Source organism: Oryctolagus cuniculus, chromosome 13 (genome assembly GCF_051225735.1).
Source record: "Oryctolagus cuniculus isolate XC-2025 breed Fujian yellow rabbit chromosome 13, ASM5122573v1, whole genome shotgun sequence".
Taxonomy (NCBI): Eukaryota; Metazoa; Chordata; class Mammalia; order Lagomorpha; family Leporidae; genus Oryctolagus; species Oryctolagus cuniculus.
This window is the reverse complement of record NC_142879.1, coordinates 57963770-57983776: the sequence shown is the minus strand read 5'-3', so window position 1 is coordinate 57983776 and position 20007 is coordinate 57963770. Positions and strand designations below refer to the sequence as shown.

General features: G+C 39.3%; 1 protein-coding gene and 1 pseudogene across 7 annotated transcripts in view; both read left to right on the top strand.

Annotated features, from left to right (window-relative positions):
• Positions 1–20007, top strand: part of CHRM3 (cholinergic receptor muscarinic 3) — a 613968-nt gene that overhangs the window by 425906 nt on the left and 168055 nt on the right. The window lies entirely within an intron of this gene.
• Positions 15330–16339, top strand: LOC127483571 (ADP-sugar pyrophosphatase pseudogene; annotated as a pseudogene).

Sequence of the window (20007 nt, the reverse complement as noted above, 5' to 3'; positions counted from 1 at the left end):
AATTCCACATCACACACACTGGGGAGGACCACATTTGCACACACTCAACCATTAGAGAATAAACAAAGTGGTAGATGTTTAAATCCTCTATAAATACCCAACTTCCACCATGATACCCAAGGTTCTTCTCAACTTGATATCAACTTATTACTGATACACTTGCATCATAAACCTTTAAGCAACAAAAATACCCCCAGCTAAGCAATCCCCAAATCACTCCAGGTTTACGTGCTTCTGGCAGTCAAATTCAGGTCATCCCCATTGACCAGACTGTCCTTTATCCTTCTACTTCTGGTGACTCCTACTCAATCTTCAGAGTCCTGCTCATTTATCATCTCCTATATGAGCAGAAGGATGGCTGCCTCTCTGTGTCTGTGGCTGTTGACTAAAATCTATGGTACAATACGTCGACTATAATAACATGGCCTACTTTGTGCATGACTGCCTCCACCACCTAGCAGACCAAGAGCTGTTCGGTTGTCTTCTTCCACCAGGATCCAACACCACAGCCTGACAGAGACTCAGTCCATAGTGGCACTGACTGAGTCTACCACAAATAAGTTCCATTAAGGAAATATTCTTGAACTAAATATGTGGATGATTAAGTTTAATATACATGCTCAGTTTTATGTCTGCAGTCAATGCTATAGGAAAAATAAATGAAAATATGGCCAAACTTTGGTTCTAGGCTACAGAGTTTATTTTTATTACTTGGAGATGTTAGAGGACAAGTTTGCTGAAGATTTCAGGTAATGGGGCTGGAGATCAAGGGAGAAGCCATGTTTTACCTTAAACTGCCATTTCATTTTGAACGTGTTTCCCCTTTAGCACTGTTTTATCTGGCAGTGATAAAATACAATCCCATGGAGTTCTTGCTGGCCAACATGAGACTCGGTAGATCTTCAATCTTTCCAGATTCTTCATGACGGCACATCCCTATACCTTCTGTTTGAAAATGAACAGATCCATCTCTGCCTTTATTCCAGCTTTTTTCCTCTTCCTACTCCTTTCACCAGTGAGGACATTAAAACATGAATCCTTCATGATTTCTCTATTCTTTCAGCAAGCAACTGACAACTGCCCAGTATGTTCCCTGTGCCACATGAAAGATAGTGGGGGGGAATCATTTGGACAATGTTCTCTGTAAGATTATTCCTTTTACTTGGAAAAACATGTATTTAACAGCATTTCCTGACTTTCTTCTGGTTGTGAAGGCACACATATGAGTCAAACATGGTTCTTGATCTCAAAGCCCCTGGAGTTTCAACGAATGATTTGCAAATGTCAAGATATAAAATCAGTTTAGTACATTATGAAGAGTATTTTTAATTATTTAGAATAGTACCGAGTGAAAAACATCAGAGTACCCCCTCATAGAGTGAGGGTATTGTTGCATGAAATTTATTCTCATTGTGTGTGATGCTCTCATCACAGTGTGGAATATATTTCTTTTCATACGACACAGTCAGAAATCTGGAAGCCCACTGATTAGGGAGAATCAATAACCATGGACATACATTCCTGCAGTTCAGGTTTTAAAATACTGAAAGCATGTAGAAGTGAAGAACGAACCTTCCAAGGGTCCAAATTTGCATCATTTCTGTGCCGCATCTGTTTTGTTGATTAAGATTCATTACTGGAGAAAATGGAAAACAATGAGTGAATGGCATTTTCCAGACTGAGCTGGCTGCAGATTCTAGCAAATCATCAGGCATGACCTCTCATTTCAACTGAGGGAAATATTGACTTCATATTATTTTTTAAAAAATTTTCTAGGGCCTGGCGCTGAGGCATAGCAGGTAAAACCACAGCTTGCAGTGCCGGCATCCCATATGGGCACTGGTTCAAGTCCCGGCTGCTCCACTTCCGATCCAGCTCTCTGCTGTGGCCTGGGAAAACAGTAGAAGATGGCCCAAGTCCCTGGGCCCTTGCTCCCACGTGGGAGACCCGGAGAAAGCTCCTGGCTCCTTGCTTCAGATCGGCATAGCTCTGGCCATTGGGGCCATTTGGGGAGTGAAGCAGCAGATGGAAGACTTCTCTCTCTGTCTCTACCTTCTCTGTAACTCTGTCTTTCAAATAAATAAAATAAATCTTTAAAAAAAAAAAGAGTTACTGAGACCAGAGATCTTCCATCCACTGGTTACTTCCCAGATGGCTGCAACAGCCAGGGCTGGGTCAGGCCAAAGTCAAGATCCAAGAGCTTCTTCCAGGTCTTCCACATGGGTTGCAGGAGCCCAAGCACTTGGACCATCTTCCAGTGTTTTCCAGGCCATTATCAAGGAGCTGGATCACAAGTGGAGCAGGTGAGGGTTGAACTGATGCCCATATGGAATGCTGACTTTGCAGGTGGCAGGTTAACCTGCTACAACACAGTACCAGCCCTGGCTTCATATTATTGAATGTTGGTGACCACTTACCCATCCTGCAAGGCCAAAAGTGAGAAATAGGAATGATTCACAGAACATCAGAGCATTCAAGTTGTTTTAGTCCTGTTGTGGCTATTTCAAAAACAAGTCTTATCCTCAGACCATGAAAGGTGGTGTGTTGCTCTCCATTCTGTTGCATAATCAAGCATCTGAGCCTGTCACCGCCTTTACTGAATGAAGCCATATCGAATCTTCCTTCTTTGTTTTTTCAACAGGTAAAACATAAATGTATTTTCAATTGATAAAAATATAAGAAACCCTGCAATTATGTTATTTCTATTGCAGTATTTTTCTTGGCTCTGGAGATGCAATAAGGAGCCCTTCTCTCCTTAACATCCTGCTCTACTAGAAGTGTGTGTTCCAAATTCGTTCCCACTCTCCCTGTACACAAACCTCACCCTCTTTTTCACCTGAGAGCAGACCTTGGTAGGAGTCCTAGAACACTATCAATGTGTGCAGGAAGTTTCCTTAAAGTAGAAGATCGATGGAAGGGAAAGGCAGGTGGGGGGATTCTTTTGACCAAATGATCAACATGATTTCCTGCTATCAGAAATGCATAACAAAAAGGTTGTTAGAAGAAATGAAAATGTGCCCCATGAATCATCCACAGAAATACTAGCTAAACCGTGACTTGAGAATCTGTCATTCCTCACGATGTACGAGGCAGAGGGAAAACACCTTACTCTTCTTTCATTTCTAGGCTCATGATTTAAAGAGTTTAGAGCCAATGAAATGATACACATACATGGTCAGATCCTTAAGGACAGGTCAAGACAGCCAGTAGGATATCCAAACATTTAGAATCACAAAGTTATGATGAAGTTTAGAGGCCATCAAAGCCAGTGTCCTGTACCCAGATCTTTTCCCTGATGTTGCTGAGGAGTTTTGAGCTGCTCTGGAGCAGAGATCAGGTACATTCTCTATGCTTTCCCATCTTAGCCCTGCTATCTCTTTAATAAGCTGCAAGCCCTGGCAGATTTTTACAACTATCCAGTTCTCTAAACTTAATGGCTACACTAGTTACGTAAGTTTTAAGTTAGACTCCACATGTGTAACAATAGTAGACTTAAATTCCAACAATATATTCTTTGCAGTAAGTACTTAATTCCAAATGACATAACCATTACTAGTTATTTATCTCCTTTAGAATTTAATAGATTCATTGTTTTACTTGTTTATGTCAAAGCCCCAGGCTCCTAAAAAGGATTTTTAGCAGATGGGTCCAAGAGAGCTCTCCAGTGATGAGGAGCCAGTGGCAAACAGTTTTCTCAAAAGGGTGGGAAGAAGAAATGCAAATCTCTCTTCAGACAGAACCCCTAAAATAAGAGGCAATACAGATAGGAAGTAAGGTTTTAGAGTCAGACAGAGGTCACATCCCAGCCCTGCCACTCACTAACTGGGAGGTCATGGGGGTATTTTAGCCTACCTAAGCCTTGATTTTCTCTTGTCTAAAATAGGTCTAAGAATAATATCTATTTTATAACAATATGGTGAGGAATGATTAGGGCAATCCTTGTAAGAAGTTTCGACAGTGCCTGGCACATACAAACTCAATCACTATCACCTGCCATTCGTATTATTGTTAATTATTATTAAAGCCATTTTAGTGCAGTTCTTAGTACAAAGAAAGTGTCTGACAAATGAGAGCTGGTGTGACATGATGACCATGATGTTGTTGATTGGTGATGAAGGAGCTTCCTTTCCTTCAGTTGTGCTTTGCAGGTTGGCAGCAGGTAGCGCTGTGCTTCGAAAGGCACTGGGGTCAGGTAGTCCTGGGTTTGAATCCTGATTCTTCTGCCTAATGATATGTGGTCAGTTTTCCCTGTTGTAAAACGCAGATGATAATACTCTTTATCTCCTCGTTGTGATAAAATGAAATGAAGCACTTAAGATAGCAAGCCTGTGTCCAATACACTGCAGATGCTGGTGGCTGTTAATTGGCTAGTTATTGATCCAAACACTGACAATTTGACAGAGCTCTGGGAAGGAAAGTTTAAGTGACAGAGGTGTTCTCCCTGTCCAGTTTTGAAATCACAGAAAGTCCTGTAAAAGGCTCACTGACATATCATGTTCCTGTCCACACTTGTGATTCTAGCTTCCTATTAATGTGCATACTGGGAGGCAGCAGGTGACGACAGTCCAAATAGTTGGGTCCCTGACACTCACGTTGAATTCTTGACTCCTGGCTTGGTTCTGGCCCAGTCCCAGCTGTTGTGTATATTTTGGGAGTGAATCAGCAAATTGGTGTCAGCCTCTCTGTCTCTGTCTCTCTCTCCCTCCCTCCCTCCCTCTTTCCCTCTCTTTCTTCTCAAATCTTTTTTAAGTTATGTGGAAATAATTATTTAAAAAAGAAGAGAAGCTCAAAAAAGAAATTAATAAAACCCACTAGGACTGCAAGTGCAGGCACACAGGTTTCAGTTACCACCACATCTGGTGGTTGGCATATGATGATGCACAATAAATATTCCCTGAATTAAAAAAGTTGAGGTCCCTTTTGATATTCTCTTATCTGTGTCCACTGAGTATACCGTCTCTTGCTCATTAACTTATTGCACATTCACTGAGTATCTCTAAAATGCAACATGTTGAACCAAGCTTTGGTAGGTACTATGAAGCTGAAACAGTTCTAGCATCCGGAGTTTACAGTATAATTGGGAAGATAAATTATGTGTAAGATAATGATAGTGAAAGGTATCAAATGACAAAACTCTATGAAATTTTAAATGATAGAGAGAGAGTTGTACTTGAGAATGTAGGATTCAGAGAAAGATCTTGAAACAGATGATATTTGGCTGAATTTTAAAGGTCACAAAATATGAAAATGAGAAAGCACATTCTAAGTGATGGCTAAAGAGTGAGGTAGGGTATTTCATGGACTAGTTGGTGAATAGCAAGCAATCTGTTTAGATTAAAGATTGGGGTCCAGAAAGGAAAGTATGTGGCATAAAATTGGAAGAATAACTTAGGCAATATTAAACACTAGAGATTTAACTTGATCCTAAGTTTTAGGGACCCATGGAAGGTGTTGGGGAAGAAAGGGAGGATTTTATCATAGACAAATATTTGTGGTTTAAGAGCCCAACCTATACTATAAACACCATCTGCTTTCATGTAGTTTGGGACAACTTTGCAATAAATTCTGTATGATAGCCAGGTATTCTTCTATCATTGACAGAGAACACATGGGGAACACATTCCTCTTTTCTTTGGCCCTTTTATCATTTGTAAAGCTCTTTAAAATTGCCTTATTTCATCTGTGGACCTATTTATGTCTTTACTACAAGCCTGTAAGTTTTATCTCATTGTTTGGGCAGTGAGACCCATGCTTAAGGAAGTTAGATGATCTGTCTTCTCTTCACATAGCTGGTTGAATGATAAAGTAGGTCTGACATCTCCTCATTCTGAATACAGGAATTTCCCACTATATGACATTATTCTCCTTGTATAGCTAGCCATGAGTTTTGAAGAGAATGATGGACCTTCTTTGTATAAAATATTACAATAGGTAAAGAAAAAAATATAATTGTAGACATTTAAAATTATTTTGGGGGAAACTGAAATTCTGAAAAATCTAGCTAGATTTTCTTTTATGTATTGTTGGAGGAATTAAGAAAATGCCAATTAGGTTAAAGAAGTAGTCAAGCAAACTATGTCATTTAGAAAATAAAAGCGTGATTGGGAATGAGTTTTCAAAGAGGACAAGTAAGATGAAGCAAGCATCGTGCTCATCACAAATAAACAGAATACAAAATAAATGCTGGCTTCCATTTGGTTAGCTCTTCGGGGCATTTTCAAAACATTTGATTCTAACAAATAGGTAGATATTATTTCCCCCTGGCAAATGAGAATTTCAAGGCTAATTAATTTGACACAAATCATGTTGTTACTAGAACCCAGATAGGTCATGTAGCTCTTAATTCAAAGCTACTTTCACTGCCTTTAAATCCATATGTCCATTATAGTTGAGATTATTAAATAATATGGTATGTTATAATAATATGGTGTGCTATACAGAACTTTCTGCTAAGGATATATATTTTGTTCCAGAGGTTCTAGATGCTGATCAACCACATCTTTTTAAGTTTTACTGAACAAATTTCTGTGTGGCTTTTGGGAAGGGGCTGTTCAAGTCAGACTATGACACTTATGGGGAGCATTACAATTTATATCCCCAACTGTTATATGGTTTCAAATATTCAAAGCCAATGATAAGAACTTCCTGAGAATCCACTTATTCATAGATATCCATTAAGCAGAGAGAGGCAAGTGTGGAAGGCACAGAAAGGGACCTACCATATCACAAATGCTTTCAGAAAATTAATATTACCCTGGAGGGGAAGGAAGCAATCAGTCCTTTTCCAAGAAACACTGGAACTGAATAGAAGTGAAGAGAGAAGAAAGGAGAGAGACATAGCCTTGCTTTCTTCCATTCAAAGAGAAATGCCATTCCCTGGTTCAGAATGCAATATAGCCAAGACCATCATTTTTAAGTTATTCATGAAATTTTTATAAAGTTTTCCTATTTTTCATTTCAACAGTAATACAGGAATACATTATTACTATAAAAACTTCAAGCAAGCGAGAGAGAACTAACATCTCACTTGACGAGTATTCAATCACTCCCCTCCCCACAGGTAACCACACTCATCAATTTTGGGTAAATCCATCCAGGAAGTAAACTATAAATTTACCTATACATTGCATGTGCATTTGGGAATATATGGCTTTTTCTTTGGTTGTGGACTTTTTTTATATCCCATTAAACATATTAAGAAGTCAATTACCTTAGGACACTGTGTAAATTAGAGAGTTCACCCCATTAACCTACTTTCTATGCCCCATAAGTCATTTAAGAGCCAATCACTGGCCTGTAGCACTCATGAACTTTACGCTGTATTGATTCCTTATTCTTCATCGAGCCCAGAGAAACAATCTGATTCTGCAATCACATTTTAACTCCTAATAAACTGATACTTTGAGGGAAGTGACAAATAATATGCAGAAGATTCTAATTCTGTGAGCAGATAAATGACTGTAAGTATTAAAATGCAGTCTACTGGCTTTGAGGAAAAGACTTGGATAGAAGCATTGAACGACATTAATCAATGACAAAACATTAGATTTTAAAATGTTACTAAACAAGAGTAGCACTTAATGCTAAGGTAAAGAAAAAAATTTTAGAGGTCCAATTTTAAAAACTAAATCAAACAAAATATCTGGTACAATAGAAATCTCAATTTGGCACTCAAGTATTTTCCAATAACTTGAATACTGTCCATTAAAATGTTTTCTCTTCAAAGCTTCCATGATTATTTCATCTTAGAGTATGGTGGTTAAGAAATTGAGCACTGTCACTGTTCTATTCCTTCGTGACTAATATTCATTGTTGTCACCCTGGCAGAAGAAGTGATTGGCTCTTGATTCATGAAGCACATGTGGGCAGCAGCAAACATTAAGAAAACATCATAATTTTAGGCCATTTACAAAGGCCCAGCCATCAAAGCTGATTTCTCAGAGGCCATCCACCCACATTGTATTTCAGGACACCCTGATTCTCTCTCTGTTGTCAAGCTGACCTGAGGTGTCTTCTTTAGTAATGAACAAAGATTGAGAACGTATTATGTTGTCATTCACTGATCCTCAAGGGTAGAGAATGACTTCAAATATGATAAAAGCTTCGTACATTTAAGTCTGATTTTTTTAGTAAGCCTCTCCTTGAATATTATCAGTGTAGTATGTGTTAAATGTTGGCTTTAGGGATACAATTTGCTAGAACTTTCAAAATGAATTGTGTAGTAATATGCTCTGAAAATGAATTTAGGAAAAATGTGAGATTTGTTGGACATGTCTGACTTTGATGTTGCATTTTGGAAAAAGAGAATTAAGTTCATTTTTGAAGATCTAGTGGGATTCTCTGTAGAATTTTATTGTGTACAGATTCACAAACTTCCAGCTGTCTCTAAGGAAGAAAGATGGAGAGCAAAACTGTTTATTTGTTGACTTACTATATTTCATGAGGCCCACGAGGCCCATTTTTTTTCTGCCACAAAAAGAAATCCCATGTATTTGGAAAACTAAAAAGTATCCTAAACTGTTGACAAGTAAGGTAGGAATTGGGCTCCATGATTCTGGTGGCCAAAGCCAGGGATGCTAGACTCACTTCATTTCCTCCTACAAGTCACAAGTGATGTGTGGTTCCTGAACAACATCCTAGGTGCTAGCATAGTTGACTGACTTTCCTTTCCCATAAAATGAAACAATGTATGTATTAAAGATTTATTTATTTTCATCTGCTTGAATGGCACGGTGACAATGACAGAGAGGGAGAGAGAGAGAATGATAATGAGTGAATCTTCCATCTGCTAGTTGACTCCTAAAATGCCTATAACAGCCAGAACTAAGTCAGCAAAGCTAGGAACCTTAATCTTGTCTGAGTTTTGCATGTGGGTGGCAGGGACCCAAGTGATTGAGCCAACATCTGCTGCTTTCCAGGCAACATTAGTAGGAATGGAAGAAGAGGACCAGTACTCAAATCAGGTACTTCAATTTGGGATGTGGGTGTCCCAAGCAGTGACTTAACCCACTGAACCACAATACCCACCCCTCAAGTATTGGTCACATTGAGATAACAGGTATCCAAGTAGCTTCATAATATCTCCAAGTTAGATGGATTTTCTAGGTCACTGCATAGGTAGTACACACAGATACACACAAATATAAATATTTTAAACCCAGTGATAGCAGATTTGAAAAAATGTACAAATATTGGGGTATATATACCCATACCTTGAAAACCAGTGGGTATCCATTCCCATGGACACCACATAGGATTCACTTCATCATCAGCCCTCACCTGGACTGCATCATTGGGTTCCTGAATGACCTTTGTGCCTCCAGACCCCCCATTGTTGTTGCCATTGTCCTCATCACAGCCTGAACTTTTCTCATAATCATCTGGTTCATCTCTCATGTAAACTTCAGTGGATCTGATCCCACCTCACACTGAATAAGGACAAAACCTTTTATGTGACTTTCTTGTTTTGAGTTCCTTTTGTTGCTTTTCAATCCTTTTTCCTAACCCAAATGCCTGCAACAGCAGGACTAGGCCAAGCTGAAGCTAAGAACCAGGAACTCCATCTGGGACCCAAGCAACTCAATCCAGGCACATTAACATGAGGCTGGATTGGAAGTGGGGTAGTCAGAACTCAACCTGCCACTCCAATATGGAATACTTTTGTCACAAACAGAAGCATAACCCACTGTGCCACACCACCACCTCCAAGTTTCTATGGATTTTATAGGATAAAGGTTTGGTAAAAGTAATTTTTCTTTCATTAGCGTGATGTCCTCCAGCTCCATCCAAAAATGACGATTTAATTTTCTCGGCTGAATACTGTCTGATTATGTACATACCATATTTTCTTTCTCCTTTCACCTTCTAGTGCACAGTTTGGTTGATTCCATATCTTAGCTGTTGTGAGCAGTGCTGCTGTAAACATGGTAAAGTAGATAGCTTTTTGTTTTAAGATTTATTTATGTATCTGAAAGGCAGAGCGAGTGAGTGAGCTAGAGAGAGTGAGCGAGAGAGAGAGAAATCTTCCATCTACTTCCCAAATGGCCACAACAGTCAAGCTGGACTGATCCAAAACCAGGAGCCAGGAGCTTCTTCTAGGTCTCCCACATGAGAACAGGGGCCCACGCACTTGGGCCATTTTCCTCTGCTTTCCCAGGCTCAATAGCAGGGAGCTTGATTGGAGGCAGAGCAGCCAAGACTCGAACCAGCGCCCTTAAGGGATGCTAGTGCTGTAGGCGGAGGCTTTACCTTCTATGCCACAGTGCCAGCCCTGAATAGATATCTCTTTGATACAGTGATTTCTTGTCTTTTGGATATATAGCCAGTAATGGGATTGCTGGTTCATATGGCAGGTCTATTCCTAGTTAAGAAATCTCCACACCATCAGTGTACAATTTTTTTTGCTCTACATCCTTGCCAGCATTTGTTACTTTCTGTCTTTTTTGTAATAGCCTTAAATCCTAAGAGTGAAGTAATATCTCATTATAGCTTTGACTTGCATTTCCCTGATGTGATATGGAGCATTTTTTCATGTACTTTTTAGCAATTTGTATTTCTTCTTTTGAGAGCTGTAATTCAGATCTTTTGCCTACTTCTTAACTGGCTGGTTGTTTTTATTCTTAAGTTTTTTTGAGTTCCTTATTTATTCTTGATATCAATCCTTTCTTGGCTCAGTAGCTTGCAAATATTTTCTCCCATTCTGTCAGATGTCCTTCACTGTATTGTTTCCTTTGCTGTGCCAAAGCTTCTGTGTTTGATATAATCTCACTTTTCTAGGTTTGCTCTAGCTGCCTGTGTTTAGGGGTCTTGTTTATTAAATCATTGCCTGTGCCAATATCTTGTTTTAGATCCCCTTATTAATGTGATATTAGTACAAAGAGAACAGATGCAATGTAGTTCATAGACACAATTACATGAATATTGTGATACTTCCCATCCTCTCTCTGTCCCAAGTGTTTCCTTTAGGTGTCTTCTAACAGATTTGTGGTTTATTTAAGTCTTATATTTAGATCTTTAACCCATCTTGAGTTAATTTTTCTAAATGGTGAGAGCTTGGGACCTAATTTATTTTTATACATAGTATGTTCAATTTTGCCAGCCTTATTTATTGAAAAGATTTCTTTCTCCAATGTATATTTAGCATCTTGTCAAAACTCAGTTGACTGTATATAATGCATTCATTTCTGGGTTCTCTGTTCTGTTGCATTCACCTATGAATTGGTTTTTATGCCAGATCCATGCTATTCTAATTACTAAAGCTTTGTAATGTGCTTTGAAATCAGGTATGGTAGTGCTTCTATCTTTATTTTATTTTGTCTCAGGATCATTTTGACTATTTTGGATCTTTTGTGGTTCAAAAGGAATTTTAGGATTTTTTTCCTTATTGTGTACAGAATGTCATTGCTATTTTTATAGCAATTGCAGTGAATCTATATTTCTATATTATGGATATTTTAATGATATTAACTACTTCACCTTATGAGCAATATCTTTTCATTTTGTTTCATTGATGGTTTCTTTCATTAGCATTTTAGGATTTTCTTTGTAGAGGTCTTTCACTTCTTTGATTAAATTTACTCATAAATGTTTAAGTGAAATAAGCCAGGCACAGAAAAACAAATACTACATGTTCTCCCTCATATGCGGAAACTAAAATATTAAGTCAGTCTGAACACGGAGTGGTGATTATTAGAGGATGGGAGGAGTCAGGGGACTAGAGGGACTTTGGATATCAGGTACCAAATCAGAGTTTGATTGAAAAAACAAGTTCCTAATGTCACACAGCATAACGAGGAATCTACAGTCCACAATAACCTAGCATATATATTGCATGAATAAACAGAACAAAGATTCAATCCTCCAATCATAAGGTAATGTCAAAGAAGGGAAATGTTAATTACCATGTTTTGATCAGTACACATAGTATACATGTGTAGAAATATACTGTAGTTCATGCACATTTGCAATTATTATTAATAAAAAATCTTTTAAAAAAGAAAAATAATTTTTTGCTAGCGTGGTAGGGGATAAATGTCTTTAAGCACACTAATAGAATTGTAACTATTAACAAAGAAGGAGATGTATCTTGACAGGCTTATCTTAGATCAATGATTTTTTTAATTTATATTTTATTTTTTTATTTTTTTACAGGCAGATTTAGACAGTGAGAGAGAGACAGAGAGAAAGGTCTTCCTTTTCCGTTGATTCACTCCCAAAATGGCCACTATGTCCGGTAGACTGCGCCGATTCGAAGCCAAGAGCCAGGTGCTTCCTCCTGGTCTCCCATGCGGGTACAGGGCCCAAGCACTTGGGCCATCCTCCACTGCCCTCCTGGGCCATAGCAGAGAGCTGGACTGGAAGAGGAGCAACCGGAACAGAATCCGGTGCCCCAACCAGGACTAGAACCTGGGGTGCCAGCGCCGCAGGCAGAGGATTAGCCTAGTGAGCCATGGCGCCGGCCTCAGATCAATGATTTTAAAGTGAATCTTAGAATTTTTTAAAAAAACTATGATTTAAGAGACATTTTCTGGGTCAGGTCTCCTGTTGATACCATAAATATCTTCTTTGTTTCCTTGTGAATTTTCTTTCTGACATGAATGGCAGTGTCTATGTCGTTTTTAAAGCAAATCTCATGGTAGTTTTTCTATTGAAAGGTCTATAACAAAAATTGTGTTCTTGATACTACTATAGTTACTAGCTATTTGAGGTTAGAATGTTTACCTAGACATAAAAAGAGAATTATTACTCCTAGTAGATATCTAGTAATTTCTATAACCCCCCAAAAATTCCACAGACTTTATCTAAATTTATTGAGTATCACAGAAGGAACAGATTCTGTCTGGTATACCAGTTAACCAGATGAAAAATACTACAGAACTACCAAATTTGCCAAGATCTGAGGGGAAAAAAAGAGCCCCCCACCCATTATACAAGCAGCTAATCAGCAAAAGGCAAAATATTATGGACAGTTCATGAAAATGCTAATTCAGAGAAACAATAGAAATCATTCCCCATAGTGATTTTTGTGAAAAGAATACCTAAGGATATGAATATTATGTTATATCACTTTCTTTAAAAAAATATGTAGTCTTATACATTTTGGAAACAGAGTTAATGAACCCAAACATTTTCTTTTACTGTAGAAATTCTTATCTATATATGAATGCAGAATTCATAGGAAATACAAAAACGTGTGGTAATAATGAAAAGAGGGGCCGACGCCTTGGCTCACTTGGCTAATCCTCCGCCTGCGGCGCCAGAATCCCATATGGGCACCAGGTTCTAGTCCCGGCTGCTCCTCTTCCAGTCCAGCTCTCTGCTGTGGCCTGGGAGTACAGTGGAGGATGGCTCTAGTGTTTGGGCCCTGCACCCGCATGGGAGACCAGGAGAAGCACCTGGCTCCTGGCTTTGGATCAGCGCAGCACGCCGGCCATAGGGGCCATTTGGGGGGTGAACCAACAGAAGGACGACCTTTCTCTCTGTCTCTCCCTCTCACTGTCTGTAACTCTACCTGTCAAATAAATAAATAATCTAAAAAAAAAAATAATAAAAAGAAATCCATTTTGGGTAGAATGCCTCCTAGGATGACTGTTTAAGTAAAATTTCTTGTATGTTGATGTACATGAAGTTCATCTATAGTAGAGCAGATGGCTTCAGTAGGGGTGACTTAATTCTCTCACATGTAAAAGCAGCTTAGGGCCAGCGCCACAGCTCACTAGGCTAATCCTTCGCCTGCGGCGCCGGCACACCAGGTTCTAGCCCCGCTCGGGGCGCCAGATTCTGTCCTGGTTGCTCCTCTTCCAGTCCAGCTCTCTGCTGTGGCCCAGGTGCTTGGGCCCTGCACCCGCTTGGGAGACCAGGAGGAAGCACCTGGCTCCTGGCTTCAGATCAGCGCAGTGTGCCAGCCGCAATGCACCGGCCATAGCGGCCACTTGGGGGGTGAACCAATGGAAAAAGGAAGACCTTTCTCTCTGTCTCTCTCTCTCTCACTGTCTTAATTCTGCTTGTCAAAAAAATAAAAAATAAAAAAAAAAGAAGCTTAGGAGTAGGCTAATACTGACATGACATCTCTATGTTTATTGGTGACCCTAGCTCCTTCCAGTGCTCTGTCATAGGATTTGATCTAAATTGTTAGGGTTCATATAGCTGCTGAAACTCATTCATCTCATTTGTATTTGAAAAATAAATTAGGTGCTGGTGTTTGGCATAGAGGTTAAGCAGTCAGTTGGGACCCCTGAATCCCTTACCAGAGTGCCTGTGTTTGATTGCCAGCTCTGGTTTCTGATTCTAACTTCTTGGTAATGTATACACTCTAGGAGCAGTGTTGATGGTTCAAATAATTGGTTTTCTGCTACCCTCTTGGGAGACTTGGATTGTATTCCTTGCTTCCGGATGTGAGGGTAACCTAACGGATGGGACCTCCCTCTCTCTCTCTTACTCTCATTCTCTGTCCCACTTGATCACTCTCTCAAATAAATTTTTTTAAAGATCCATTTATTTACTTGAAAGGCAAAGTTAGAGAGAGAGAAAGAGAGAGAGGTCTCCCATCTACTGGTTCACTCTTCAGATAGCTTCAATGGCTAGAGCTGGGCGGATCCAAAGCCAGAAGCCAGGAGCTTACTCCAGGTCCCCCATGAGAAGAGGAGCAGTCAGGACTCAAACCAGCGCTCAGAGGGGATGCTGGCACTGCAGGTAGCAGCTTTACCCACTATACCACAGCACCAGCCCCTAAAATAATTTTAAGAAAATAATGTGAAAGTCAGGGCCAGTGCTGTGGCATAGTGGGCCAAGACTTGGCCTGCGGTGCCAGAATCCCATTTGGGCGCCCATTCTAATCTCTGCTGCTCCTCTTCCAATTCAGCTCTCTGTTGTGGCCTAGGAAAGCAGTGGAAGATGGCCCTAGTGTTTGGGCCCCTGCATCCATGTTGGAGACCCAGAAGAAGCTCCTGGCTTCTGACTTTGGATCAGCCCAGCACCGGCCATTGAGGCCATCTAGGGAGTGAACTAGTGCATGGAAGATGTTCTCTGCTTCTGCCTCTCTCTCTAACTCTACCTTCCAAATAAATAAATAAAATCTTTAAAAAAAGATAATGTGAAAGTATGAGTGATATGCCATTTTTCTTTCAATGGAGACTTTCCAAATGTGTAGTGAACACTTCCTTTTACTTTCCATTGGCCAAGACTTAGTCCTGGCTGCCAGGAAAATAGGAAATTCAGTTTTTCATACAGGTGATCCAGGATACTGCTAAACATATAGGGTCTGTTTAACTGGCAGAGAAAGTGATAATGGATAATGTTTAGACCATTAGAAAATATGCCGATTCGCCGAGAGGAGGGCGCGCGCCCATCCTTGTAGCATCGCGAGAGGCGCTGGTGTCCCTAGCCATGGCACCGGCATCTGCTGAGACTGCTCCCTCCGACTCGTCCTTTCTTCTTTCGTTCCCCTTCCCTTCTTCACCTCGCACCTTGGAGGAGCGTGAACAGCTTGCCTGAGGCCTATAAAGACAGGCCAGTTTGGACATGGAAAATCAAGAAGCAACAGATTCTACTCAGAATGCCAAACAGTGTATTATTTTAGAGGAGTTAATTTCAGAAGGAAAATGGGTCAAGCTTGAAAAAACAACTTACACGGATCCTACTGGTAAAACTCGAACCTGGGAAACAGTGAAACGTACAACCAAAAAGGCACAGTACGCTGATGGTGTAGCGGTCATCCCGGTGCTGCAAAGAACTCTTCACTATGAGTGTATAGTTCTGGTGAAACAGTTCCAGCCGCCAATGGGAGGCTACTGTCTCGAGTTCCCGGTAGGTCTCATGGACGACGGTGAAAGCCCAGAAGCAGCTGCGCTCCGGGAGCTGGAGGAGGAGATGGGCTACAAAGGTGACATTGCTGAGTGCTCTCCAGCTGTATGTATGGATCCAGGCTTGTCCAACTGCACCACCCACATAGTGACAGTAACGATTAATGGAGATGACGCCGAGAACGTCAGACCAAAGCCAAAGCCAGGAGGAGAATTTGTGGAAGTCATTTCTTTACCAAAGAACGACCTGCTCAAAAGACTTGATGCTCTGATAGCCAAAGAACATCTCACAGTGGATGCCAGGGTCTATTCCTATGCTCTGGCACTGACTGAAACATGCAAACACGAAGCCATTAGAAGTGCCCTTCCTGAAATTTTAAGGCCAAAGAGGGCACTGGCCACGTCTTTGTAAACGAGACCACCAGGCCTTCTTCACTGAGACTTTGTATTCAACTTAGTTGACTGTAGATTTGAACTTAGTTTTTTCATAAAATAAAAGCAGCACAGAGTGCAAAAAAAAAAAAAAAAAAGAAATAAAATATGCCGATTCTCAGAAACCAGTAATAATAAAAATAACTATAAGTATTTATAGCTTATGTAGATACACTTAAGTGTAATTTATAATAGTTTAATTTTTTTAAGTTTTTATTTAATGAATTTATTTTTTCATAGATACAACTTTAGGAATATAGTGGTTCTTTCCCCCATACCCGCCCTCCCATCCCACCTCCCTGTCCCTCTACCATCTCCTTCTTCATTATGGTTCATTTTTAGTTTGATTTTATATACAGAGGACCAATCGTTTTAATTTTTTACTAGTATTAATTTCTTGAATTCATAACCAATAATTAAATAAGCATGGGAAGACAAACTGTAGAGTTAAACCACATGGGAAAAATTAGGAAAATGAAATACTTGCATGAAAGTATAGCAATGAGGAGATTATCTCATTGAAGTATACAGCAGGAAACTGCCGTGTAACACAAATCACACCCTCGTATCAGAGATACATATCTGTTAAGACTTTTATGCATGCATTTGTCCAGTTGTGATAGATAAGTCCATCAATCCATGGCTGGGAATACGCTGTCCAAAGAGAGAATTTTCATTTCATCTATTAATGAAATTTGCTTTGATCCAGCCAAAGTGCAAGTCACTACTCAAATGCTTTAAACAGAAAATGGGAGAGAGGAGTTAAGAGATATTTTTATGCCATTCAAAATTATTCTGGAAATTTGTTGTCCTCAAGATGATCCCTTACTCGGCTCAGTTATTTGATTAGCTAGATTCTGACCCATAGCCAGTTACATTATTGTTTTCTTAATATTTTCCAAATATTTCCAAATATTTCCTGATATTTCAATTGATTTGGTATGTTTTAAATGATTTGAAAAATAATTACAGAAAACAGATACAATTCACTATTAGGATTTTTAAAGTGATCACTGTACGTTCTATCCCCTTGTTACATGCACTCCCACTTTTCCAACAGAAACTAAGGCACAGAGAAGCTAAATAACTTGCCTAATGTCCACACCTGGGAATCAGCAACATAGACTTTTTTCAGTTTCTGAATCTCTATATTTCTTCAACCTAGAGACTATTCATCCATTCATAAATATGTATGTCTATTTGAATTTATTTCTGCAAGGTAATATCAATATTCCATATTCATGTAAAACAGAACACAGAATGTCATTGTATATTATCATGGCTAGATAGAATGCCGATTGACTTATTCTCTGTGGTATAAAAGTGTCATGGTCTTTCCACAGCATATACAGCAAGACAATTATGAGCATTGAAGAGAATTTGATCATCTACAAATAATTTCACTGAAGTGTATTTATGGTATACTTAGAGTTTTTCTACTGCTCACCTTGAAATTGAGGCTTAGCTCTTATGGATAAAGATTCAATGATTTTAAGAAGAGGGATTGAATGTTACTTTCAACTGATTACATAAAAAAGTGATGATGGATAAGTGGTCCTTTAAAAATCAACATCTGTTCCCCGTGTATCCTGTAGTCATATCTGCTTAGTTTACAATTCAAGCAAAATCTGGGCTGTTTTTAGCAAAGCCAACACATCAGTGGAGGAAGATGCTGAATACCATTCTGATTTTGCATATTTACTTCACTGTCCCAGTAGTCTACATTGCTGGTGATGACTCAAGTATCATTGTGGCACAAAGATAAGACCAACAATATTTGTCCATCTACAGGCATTTCCTATTATGGGTACAATACACACTGGAACTGAGTCCTAAAATAATAAAACAAAACCTTAATGTAAAGATTTTTGACTTCATCTCTTTGAATGCTAGAAAAATTGTCTTGAGACATGAGATGTAAAATCCAGATGATAAATAAAATGTGATATAGATATTTATATTTATCTATTGTGCAGCAAAGATAAAAGAACCCATTACATTAGTTTTACACTTACTCATATCTGAAGCCAATAGTTAAAAGCACAAGATTTTGAAGCAGGTTCAAATGGATGCAATCAAAGAGTGTCTTTCTTTTAGTAACTGATGATTCTGGGCAAGTTGGTTAAACTCTTATTTCTTTTTTAAAAAAATGTTTTAGAACATAAACAGAGCAGATTTTATGCATTCCATAGGTACAGTTCCAAGCAGACAGCCTCATTTCCCTCACTCCCCTGTTCCCCCCAATGCCCCTCACCTTCACCCCTCTCTTTATCAGTTTTTGCAAAGCCATAATTTTAGTTCATTCTATATTCACAGGCTTAATTCAGCACTAATTATAATATTCAACAAGTAAAAAGTAGGAAGACCACAGTTCCAAGGAGTGTAAACCAGAGCTAACAATGACAGTCTTATCACAAAAATGGCCATTATATCCCTATGTATTTTTTATATTCTATGTTAACTGTCACATATCAAAGAAAACATAAGATGTTTGTCTTTTTGAGACTGAATTTTCTCACAAAGTATAATGGCTTCTAGATGCATTCTTTTTGTTGCAAAATACAAGATGTCATTCTTTTTTATGGGTGAGTAGTATTCCATAGTGTATGTATACCACATTTTCTTCATACAGTCATCAGTTGATGGACATCTGGGTTTATTCCATATCTTAGCTATTGTGAATTGAGCTGCAGTAAACATGGGGGTACCAATAGTGCTTTCACATGCTGATTTTATTTCCCTTGGGTAAATTCCCAGGAGTGGGATGCCTGAATCATAAGGTAGATCTATTTTCAGATCTCTTCTCTGAGGAATTTCCATACTATCTTCCATAATGGTTGTACTAGTTTACATTCCCACTAGCAGTGGGATTAGGCTAAATTTTTCCCCACATCCTTGCTAGCATTTATTGTTTTTTGATTTTTGTATGATAGCCATTCTAACTGGGGTGAGGAAAGCCTCACTCTACTTTTTATTTTACACTACTTTTGCTGTATCCTTTTAGTTTTAGTTTTAGTTTTGTTTTGTTTTGACAGGCAGAGTTAGACAGTGAGAGAAAGACAGAGAGAAAGGTCTTCCTTTTCCATTGGTTCATTCCCCAAATGGCCTCCACAGCTGGCGCACTGCGCCGATCCGAAGCCAGGAGCCAAGCGCTTTCTCCTGGTTTCCCATGTGGGTGCAGGGCCCAAGCACCTGGGCCATCCTCCACTGCACTCCCAGGCCACAGCAGAGAGCTGGACTGGAAGAGGAGCAACCGAGACAGAATCCAGCGCCCCAACTGAGACAAGAACCCTGGGGTGCCGGCACCGCAGGCAGAGGACTAGCCAAGTGAGCCGCAGCACCGGCCTGTATCCCTTTAGTTTTGATGTGTTGTCATCTTCATTTGTATCAAATAATTTTTGATTTCTTTTATGACCCAGTGTTCATTCAGGAGCATGTTGTTCAGTCTCCATGTGTTTGCATATTTTCTAGAGTTTCTTAAGTTGTTAATTTCCAGCTTTATTCCATTGTGATCAGAAAAGATACATGGTATGATTTTAATTTTTTTGAACTTTCTGAGACTTGGTTTATGGCTTAGCATATGATCTGTCCTGGAAAAAGTTCCATGCACTAATGAAAAGAATGTGTATTCTGTACTGTGGGATAAAATGTTCTATAGATATCATTTAGGTCCATTTGGTCCATAGTGTAGATTAGCTCTGTTGTTTCTTTGTTGATTTTCTGTCTGATTAATCTATCCATGAATGAAAATGAGGTGTTGAAGCCCCCTAATAGT